A 10,670-nucleotide genomic window follows, 5' to 3' on the forward strand; every position below is an offset into this window, starting at 1 on the left:
CAGAGGCTGCTTTCGTGACTGGAGGCCAGTGTCCGGTGGTGTACCACAGGGATCTGTGCTGGGCTCCCCTATTATTCAGCATTTATATAAATGACATTAATGATGATGTGTGGGATAGGATTAGTAAGTTTGTGGATGACACAAAGATTGGTCAGGTGGTTAACAGTGAGGCGGAGTAACTTGGGCTACAGGAGGATATGGATGGAATGGTCAAATGGGTAGATCAGTGGCAAATGGAATTAAACCTGAAAAAGTGTGAGGTGATGCACTTTGGAAGGAGTAAATTAACAAGAAAATACTCAGTGATTGGTACTTTATTCTCCCTGTGTTTAGGTGGGTTTCCTCTGGGTTCTCTGGTTTCCTCCCACGTAAAGATGTGCAGTTTAGATGCATTGACCTTACTCAATCGCCCCTTAGTGTCCTGGGATGCATAAGATAGAGGGATTAGTGGAGTAAATATGTGGGACTACAGGGATAGGGCCTAAGTGGGATTGTTGATAGTCAGATTCAATGGGCCAAATGGTCTCTTTCTGCACTGTAGTGTTTCTATAATTATGGGGACATGGACAGAGTGGATAAGAAGCAGCTATTCCTCTTAGTTGAAGGGTCTGTCACGAGTGGACATAGGTACATATACTGGATATAGAAGTATAAAAGTCAGAGGTGTGGTAGATAGTGAGGAAGGGTGTCTTAGTCTACAGGGAGACTTGGACAAGTTGCAGAGCTGGGCCGAGAGGTGGAGGATGGAGTTTAATGCGGAAAAGTGTGAGGTAATTCACTTTGGCAGGAATAATGGATGTGTAGAGTATAGGGCTAACAGTAGGACTCTGAATAGTGTGGATGAACAGAGGGATCTAGGTGTATGTGTACATAGATCCCTGAAAGTTGGGAATCAAGTAGATAGGGTTGTTAGGAAGGCATACGGTGTCTTGGCGTTTATTGGTAGGGGGATTGAATTTAGGAGTCGCAGCGTCATGTTGCAACTGTACACAACTCTGGTGCGGCCGCACTTGGAGTATTGTGTGCAGTTCTGGTCCCCACATTATAGGAAGGATGTGGAGGCTTTGGAGAGGGTGCAGAGGAGGTTTACCAGGATGTTGCCTGGTATGGAGGGGAGGTCCTATGAGGAGAGACTGAGGGATTTGAGGTTGTTTTTGTTAGAAAGAAGGCGGCTAAGAGGGGACCTTATTGAAACATATAAGATGATTAGAGGTTTGGATAGGGTGGACAGTGATAGCCTTTTTCCTCGGATGGAGAAAGCTAGCACGAGGGGGCATAGCTTTAAATTAAGGGGTGGTAGTTATAGGACGGATGTCAGGGGTAGGTTCTTTACCCAGAGGGTGGTGAGGGATTGGAATGCCCTGCCTGCTGCAGTTGTAAATGCGCCTAGTTTGGGGGCGTTTAAGAGATCCGTGGATAGGTTTATGGATGGAAAGGGTTTGGTTTAGGTTAGAGGGTCATTGCTTTTTAACTGGTTGGCGCAACATCGTGGGCCGAAGGGCCTGTTCTGCGCTGTAATGTTCTATTTTCTATGTTCTATGTATACAATGGACTTTCAGGGGTCTGGGGTGTGGTGTTTATGTTACTGGACTTAAAACTCCAGAAACTGAGATTAATAATCCAGAGAACATTGGTCCAAATTCCATTATGGCAGTTTGAACATTTGTTTTGCAAAATAAAGGTTAAGATCTTAAAGTTCAGATTGTCATAAGAATTCAATTTGTTTATTCATGATCTTTAAGGCTGAGACCTGCCATCCTGCCCCAGTCTGATCTATACGTGACTCCACACCAATGTGACTGACTTCCAACAATCCTCTGAAGGTCCATCATATTGCTCAGGGGTGGGAAATAAATAATGCGTCTGGCATCCTGAGAATGATGAGAATGTTCATCCTGAGAATGAATAAACACAATTGTTTTCATCTGTTCCATGGATTGAGTGAATATCTCTGTTGAAATAGGGTTATGATTGGAACATGTTAATAAATATTTTACAGCATTATGCAATGTGGGTTCAGGCCATGAGAGACTGTGAGAATGTCAGTTCAGCCCTACTATCTATATTGCTGCAATAAATGATGGTGGAATCCTTAACTGAGACTGTTATGATGTTTTCTGGTCACCTCCACCGCAATACAGATTATTACCTCACCTGTCCTGAGTACCAAATCAAAAAGGGTGGAGTTAGATGGCAGCTGCTCAGATTTAAAAGCTCGAAGAATTACAGAGCTGGTCAGATCTTGAATGCTCCTCAGTTCTATCTGTCTGAAGGGGAGGTCATTGAAGAGTGGCAAACTCCTGGAGAATCACAGGTAAGTCCTGCACCAGAACAGACACAAATATTGCACCATCACCAAAAGTCAGAGTTCCAAACTGGGAAGGCTTGAGCTCAGGAAAGGATACTTAAAGGTAAGACTATCTTACAGTCACTGTTTTCCCTGTGGTTCGTGAAGGATGGATAATGAACGATCAGCTGTACCCGATGAACTTCTCTGTTTCCCTGAATGGGGTTGACTAAGTATCACGCAGTGTGATATCGTACAGATTTGTTCCCATTAAATCTGCATTTACCTATTATTTTGTTAGATGTGTTGCGTTTGCTTTAAAATGGTTCCATTTCTGTTATTTGTAGAGAAATCAGTTATAAACATGTTAAGCCATATGGCAAAATCTCACAGGGGAGTTCCCTGGCCTGTTGAGACTAAATTGAATTTCTAGACATTTGCAAACTGTTTTTTTCCTTTGTGGAGAATTTCAAGGTTCCAGATTTTTTTAATATAAAAAACAGTATAATGATGCAATGAAACTTTAAATAAGACCATAAGATAGAGGAGCAGAATTAGGCCACTCGGCCCATCGAGTCTGCTCCACCATTCAATCATGGCTGATATTTTTCTCATCCCCCATTCTCCTGCCTTTTCCCCATAACCCCTGATCCCCTTATTAATCAAGAACCTATCTATCTCTGTCTTAAAGACACTCAATGACCTCCACAGCCTTCTGCAGCAAAGAGTTCCACAGATTCCCCACTCTCTGGCTGATGAAATTCCTCCTCATCTCTGTTTTAAAGGATTATCCCTTTAGCCTGAGGTTGTGCCCTCTGGTTCTAGTTTTTCCTACTACTGGAAACATCCTCTCCACGTCCACTCTATCCAGGCCTCGCAGTATCCTGTAAGTTTCAATAAGATCCCCCCTCATCATTCTAAACTCCATGAGTACAGACCCAGAGTCCTCAACCATTCCTCATACGACAAGCTCTTTATTCCAAGGATCATTCGTGTGAACCTCCTCTGGGCCCTTTCCAAGACCAACACATCCTGCCCTAGGTACGGAGCCCAAAATTGCTCACAATGCTCCAAATTTGGTCTGCTCAGAGTCTTATACAGCCACAGAAGTACATCCCTGCTCTTGTATTCTCGCCCTCTCGACATGAATGCTAACATTGCATTTGCCTTCCTAACTGCCGACTGAACCTGCACGTTAACCTTAACAGAATCTTGAACAAGGACTCCTGAGGCTCTTTGTGTTTCTAATTTCCTGAGCATCTCCCCATTTAGAAAATAGTCTATGCCTCCATTCCTCCTTCGAAAGTGCACAGCCTCACACTTTTCCACATTGTATTCCATCTGCCACTTCTTTGCCCACTCTCCCAACCTGAACAAGTCCTTCTGTAGCCCCCCACTTCCTCAATACTACCTGTCCCTCTACATATCTTTGTATCAGCTGCAAACACAGCAACAGTGTCTTCAGTACCTTCCTCCAAATCGTTAATGTATATTGTGAAAAGTTGTGGTCCCAGCACTGACCCCTGAGGCACACCACTAGTCACATAAGAACATAAGAACATAAGAAATAGGAGCAGGAGTAGGCCATCTAGCCCTTCGAGCCTGCCCCGCCTTTCAATAAGATCATGGCTGATCTGTTGTGGCTCAGTTCCACATTCCCGCCCTCTCCCCATAACCCTTAATCCCCTCTCTTATCAAGAACCCATCAACCCGCTTCTTAAAAATATTTAGCGAGGCAGCCTCCACCACTTCAACGGGCAGAGAATTCCAGAGATTCACCACCCTTTGAGTGAAGAAGTTCCTCCTCAACTCTGTTCTAAACCGCCTCCCCTTTATCTTGAGGCTGTGCTCCCTAGTCCTACTGTCTTTTTTGAGCGGGAAGAGTCTCTCCACCTCTATCCTATCCATCCCATTCATCATCTTATACGTCTCAATGAGATCTCCCCTCATTCTTCTAAACTCTAACGAGTACAAGCCTAGTTTATTCAGCCTCTCCTCATAGCTCAATCCCCTCAACTCCGGTATCAGCCTAGTAAACCTCCTCTGCACTCCCTCCAGGGCCAAAATATCCTTGCGCAGGTGCGGCGCCCAAAACTGCACACAGTACTCCAGCTGCGGCCTCACCAATGCCCTATACAGCTGCAGCAAGACCTCCCTACTTTTATATTCAATCCCCCTCGCTATGAAGGCCAGCATCCCATTCGCCTTCCTGACCACCTGCTGCACCTGCAGGCTGGGTTTTTGCGACTCATGCACAAGGACCCCGAGGTCCCTCTGCACCGTCGCCTGCTGCAGTTTTTCGCCACGTAAGTAATAGTCCTTCCTACCATTCTTCCTACCAAAGTGGACCACCTCACACTTGCCAACATTAAATTCCATTTGCCATTTCCTGGCCCATTCGCCCAGCCTATCTAGATCCTTCTGCAGACTCTCCACACCCTCCGCACAATTTGCCTTTCCCCCAATCTTGGTGTCATCAGCAAATTTCGACACCCTGCACTCGGTTCCCTCCTCCAGATCATCTATATAAATGGTAAATAGCTGAGGCCCCAGCACCGACCCCTGGGGCACCCCACTAGTCACCAACCGCCAATCCGAATAGCACCCATTGACCCCCACTCTCTGGCTGCCATCCTGAAAAAGACCCCTTTATCCCCACTCTCTGCCTTCTGCCAGTCAGCCAATCCTCTGTCCATGCCAGGATCTTACCCTTAACACCATGGGCTTGTAACTTATTTAACAGCCTCCTATGCAGCACCTCATCAAAGGCCTTCTGGAAATCTAAATAAACCACATCCACTGGTTCTCCTTTATCCAACTTCCTTGTCACCTCCTCAAAGAACTCTAACAGATTTGTCAGACATGACCTCCCCTTGACAAAGCTGTGCTGTCTCAGTCCTACTTTATCATGCACTTGCAAGTACTCCACGATCTCATCTTTAATAAGGAACTCTAAAATCTTGCCAATGACTAAAGTCAGGCTATAATTTCCCGTCTGCTGCCTCCCTCCCTTCGTAGACAGCAGAGTTACATTAACCACTTTCCAGTCCTCTGGAATCCTCCCTGCCTCCAGTGAGTTCTGAAGGAGCACCACCAATGCCTCCACAATTTCCTCAGTTATCTCTTTTAGAACCCTGGGGTCCATTTGGTCCAGGTGATTTATCCCCCTTCAGACCTTTCAGTTTGCCCGGAACCTTCTCCTTGGTGATAGCCACTGCACTCACCTGTTCCCCCTGGCTCGCCTGGAGCTCTGACATCCCACTGGTGAAGACTGATGCAAAGTAACTATTCAATTCCTCTGCCATTGCTTTGTTTCCTATTATTACATCTCCAGCCTCATTTTCCAGTGGTCCAATGACTATTTTTGCCTCTCTTTTACCTTTTATATATTGAGAAAAACTCTTCCTATCTTCTTTTATATTACCAGCTAGCTTCTCATATTTCAGCTTCTCCCCCTCCTCGCCACCCCCATTGCCTTTTTTAGTTGTAGGTTGTAAGTAAAAACTCATTGGAGGTTTAGTAAAAGTTCAATTCAGTGGCTCTGACCAGAAATTATTGAGGAAAAGGCAAAGAGGACATGTTCCGATTTATTCTGAAAATATTAAACCCCATCGGATCCAAATTAAAACATACATCAAAGAAAACAGAGAGAGACATGAGAAGATTGAGAGAGAAGGGGAGACAGAGAGAGGGGGAGAGGGGACCAGGATTCATTCCTGATTAACTATGACAATATTAACTCAATGTAATAACTGGAAGAAGCAGCAGAATAAACAGAGGCACAGAGAGAGAGAGAAGGGGAAGCATGAGAAAGGTAAGCAGAGGATTCACAAGTCAATCAGATCCAGCGAACACAGTGCCAGAAAATCTTGCTGCTGAGACAGTGAGACAGAGAGATAGAGAAAGATACAGCGAATAACAGTCAGTTAACTGAGCGGCAAAGAGGAACAGGAGGGAAATAGAGAGGGTGGCATTCAGAATTCAAAACCAGAAAGTCCAGCAGTCAGTCAGTCAGTCGAATGTACAACAGACACATCACCAGCGAACAGACCCAGCAAGTGAATGAAAAACTGAGGTCTCGAAGGCAGAAGTTTTCAATCAGTGACAATTGTTCCTAGTTTTCCCTCATTCCCATAATATGGACACAGTGAGACATCAACTTTCCCACAGAGTGGAACGGAGAGCAATAAATCAGTAAAGATTAACTGACGAACAGCAGAAAACCATTCAAATTTTCGACTGTGTTCAGCTAGTAAATTAGGTCCCAGATAATCTGTATGTAAACTTTATTTACCCATTTTGTTTTCTTGATAGCTGTAGCTAAAGTGACTTCTGACCAACGGTACTTCAGCGTCTTTTCAGCTTTGGACATCCTGAGAGTGTGAGCGGTGCTAAATAAATGTAAGTCTTTCTCTCAGTCTCCAGGCAAAGACTGACAGATTTCATTGTACTTTATGTGAAACATTGCTTCTTAATTTCGCTCCAAACAATCCTGGATCTAACTCTAAGGTTCTGCCCCCCTTGTTCTCAATGCCCTTGTCAGAGGAAATAGTTCTCTGTATCTATCCTATTGCATCTGTTATGATCCCTGCAGTGACCTTTTAAAAGATAGGAATTCCTCCAACGCCAACAGAAATAACAAAAGACAAAATTTCTCTGCTAAACATCTTTATTGTAACAAACAAACTAAAATTAACAAAGATCAAACATTAATTAAAAGGTAACTGATACCAAAGAAAAAGATAAGTCTCACATTAACTAACACAACCAAAGTATATCTTTGAAATGTTTTTCATTCTAAGCCACAATTCTTTCAGGTGTGTCATATTAAAGGAACAGTCCCAATGTGGCTCCTTGCCATCCAGAGGGCAACAACGCCAGAAAAGAGAGAACTATTAAAAATAGCAGCTAACGTACAGACAGGAGGAAGAGTTGGATGTGTAACAATTTAGTGGGAATAGGATCGGGGGAACAGCACGAGGAGAAGGTACGTTTAGAGTAAGGGGACATTGGAAGGAGATTGGAGAAAGATGCAAGTTTAAGGCAAGGACAAGTGTGAAAGGTAGTTTGGCACATGGACTAGTGTATGACAATGACAGTAAATTGGATGATAAGAACATAAGAACATAAGAAATAGGAGCAGGAGTAGGCCATCTAGCCCTTCGAGCCTGCCCCGCCATTCAATAAGATCATGGCTGATCTGTCGTGGCTCAGTTCCACATTCCCGCCCTCTCCCCATAACCCTTAATCCCCTCTCTCATCAAAAACCCATCAACCCGCGTCTTAAAAATATTTAGCGAGGCAGCCTCCACCACTTCAACGGGCAGAGAATTCCAGAGATTCACCACTCTTTGAGTGAAGAAGTTCCTCCTCAACTCCATTCTAAACCGCCCCCCCTTTATCTTGAGGCTGTGCCCCCTAGTCCTACTATCCTTTCTGAGCGGGAAGAGTCTCTCCACCTCTATCCTATCCATCCCATTCATCATCTTATACGTCTCAATGAGATCTCCCCTCATTCTTCTAAACTCTAACGAGTACAAGCCTAGTTTATTCAGCCTCTCCTCATAGCTCAACCCCCTCAACTCCGGCATCAGCCTAGTAAACCTCCTCTGCACTCCCTCCAAGGCCAAAATATCCTTGCGTGAGTACGGCGCCCAAAACTGCACACAGTACTCCAGCTGCGGCCTCACCAATGCCCTATACAGCCGCAGCAAGACCTTCCTACTTTTATATTCAATCCCCCTCGCGATGAAGGCCAGCATCCCATTCGCCTTCCTGACCACCTGTTGCACATGATCTTGGACTTAGTGAGAATAAAGTCCATAAGCTCCTTGTATTTTATGGGGGGAGGGGTTCAAGAGATGGTTTGCAGCGCAGAAAAAAGTCAGGGATGATATTCTGATTCCAGAATCATCCCCAGTTAGCGAGTAGTGCTTATTTATCAGTGTTATGCGTAGGCTTACATTAACATTGCAATGAAGTTACTGTGAAAATCGCCTAGTCACCACACTCTGGTGCCTGTTTGGGTACACTGAGGGAGAATTTAGCACGGCCAATGCACCCTAACCAGCACACCTTTCAGACTGTGGGAGGAAACTGGAGCCTGCAGAGGAAAACCACGCAGACATGGGGAGAATGTGCAGAGTACACAGCAACCCAAGCCGGGAATTGAACCTGGATCCCTGGCGCTGTGAGGCAGCAGTGCTAACCACTGTGCTACCATGACACCTCCATAATAAACATAATATCATAATGATAAACACCCTCCAATGATTGTTTAAACAACAGTCAGATACGCGGCAGTTTTGGGAAACCCCTTATTAAAAAGGCACTTTGATTTAGAGAGACACATGGATCGATCACGGGGAGATCACAATGTTGAGGGTCCTAATCACAGAATAGAATTCTCATCATTTCGTGGCCAATACTCCTCCCCCAACAGCACCAATATTACACTGTTTTTGGGAGGTTGCTATTCACTAACCAACAGCTGCCCTCACATTCAACAGTCATTTGTTTGAGATATGATGAGGCATTCCATTAATGCAAACCTTCTTTAATTATTAACTTGGCTGCTCTGCCACAATTCTTGGCTATTACTTGCCAATGAAAGATATCACAGTAGTGATTTAACTTACTGATTCGGATAGCGTATTTAATGTAATTTAGCCTACTCAAGTTAAATGCCAATGTTTTATTTTCAGTGACTTCTGCTGTAAGCAACGAACCCTCAGAAACAACATGGCAAATGACAAAGAACTGGATCAAGCTATTGCTGAACTCAAGGCAAACATGAACGATGCAAAGATGGCAATGCAAATATTTCAGAAAAGAGAAAGGTTTTCCACAATATCAGGAGTACTGAAGCCCATTTTCCAGGTAGCTGGGATCATACTTAAACTTGTTTTAGGAAAACGAGAGAGTGAAGAGCTCACATACATGAAGGAGCAGTTTCAGACAGTCAGAGACCAACTAGATGTCATTTCAGATCAGATTAAACAAGTGCTTTGGGAGATAGAGAAAAGTACCATTAATAATCAATATTTCCCCATTGAAGAGAATCTGAAAAACCAGTTCCGGAAGTACATGGACATCCTGAACGCATCACCAGAGTTCCGGGAAAATGAGAAACGAGAGTTTCTCACACACTTTGATGTGACTAAAGGTGACCAGAACCTTCACACTCTCTTTGATGCTGTGATGGGATATTCTGCCATCTTTGGCAAACCCATTCTGGAGACTGCCATGAAATATGACCAGAGAAACCGACGCCTCATGGAAGCTCTCTGCTCCAGGCTGAAGGAACTTTTCTGTATTGGCCTGATTGCCCTGGTGGGTCACGCTACCGTCACTGGGACTGATGTAGAGGCACTAAAGAGAGAATGGAATGAGAAAATTGCCAAAGTTGAGGAGAAAATGAAATCCATGATAGATCAGTGCATAAAGGAATTTGCAGAGCAAGCAGAAATAGATGTTGAGGGTCTGATAAAGAACAAGGGTGAGCGAGATAACAAGGGGTGTGCAACTTATATAATTGAAGCTTTAACAGGCAAATATGACTGGGTAAAATGGTCAGTGCGGGTCTATGATCCTGTCAGTGGCTTCGACAATCATTGTGTCATTGGACCAAATCGGTTTCACTTTTTCAGACTCAATGGTGTAAATGTTATTGTTTCCTTTGCCATTGATCCAAAAACTCCACTTAATGAGGCACAAATAAGGCAGTTAATGGAAGGGAAGGATGGTTGGGATGATGCAAGGGAGGTTGCTAAATTTGTGCACAGTAACCTTCCTGCAGGACATGTCGTACACACAGTGAAACGCTACAAAGACCTGTGGGTTCACAAGAATTTTCCAAACAATTGTCATTTCTGGGAAACCTACAGTGGAGTCACCCTGTGTGTCCACTCAACATAAAACTCCTGCCCCGTTCCCTTGTATCAATGATAGCTGGTCAGAAAATAACCTGTTTGTTGATTTTGGGTGAAACTTTTGATGTTTAGAAATGGGATGGAATTTGAAATTTATTAAATGGATACACTTGGCTTTCTTTGTCAATATTTCATATCAAATGAGGAGTTAACTAAGGAGATATATCATTCCTAAAACTCAGCAAAGTACAAATTCCATACAGAAATCAGTTCCTTACAGCAATACTAGCAACTCTCACCTCAATGTGTTGTGAGAGACTCTCATGAAACAAGAAACTGGAGCTGTATTTGTTTAAATCTCAGTAAAAGCAGAACAGAGTCTTATTGATCTAGAAACTGACCTTCAGGTGAATACACATCTCATGCTGGTGTTTGCATTTTCGCTCTTCTAAAGTCAGGACTTCAATCTCTGAACCTGATTGTTGAAGTTTAAGATCTGATAGGAAAGTGGG

The 10,670-nt window shown here is 43.9% G+C and overlaps 1 pseudogene; it reads left to right on the forward strand.

Moving 5' to 3' along the window:
• Positions 1 to 6,659: 6,659 nt before the first annotated feature.
• Positions 6,660 to 10,204, forward strand: LOC145360045 (protein rapunzel pseudogene; annotated as a pseudogene).
• Positions 10,205 to 10,670: the final 466 nt, after the last annotated feature.

The sequence above is a fragment of the Carcharhinus amblyrhynchos genome, chromosome 2, assembly GCF_965287045.1.
Source record: "Carcharhinus amblyrhynchos chromosome 2, sCarAmb.v2.hapA, whole genome shotgun sequence".
Lineage (NCBI taxonomy): Eukaryota > Metazoa > Chordata > Chondrichthyes > Carcharhiniformes > Carcharhinidae > Carcharhinus > Carcharhinus amblyrhynchos.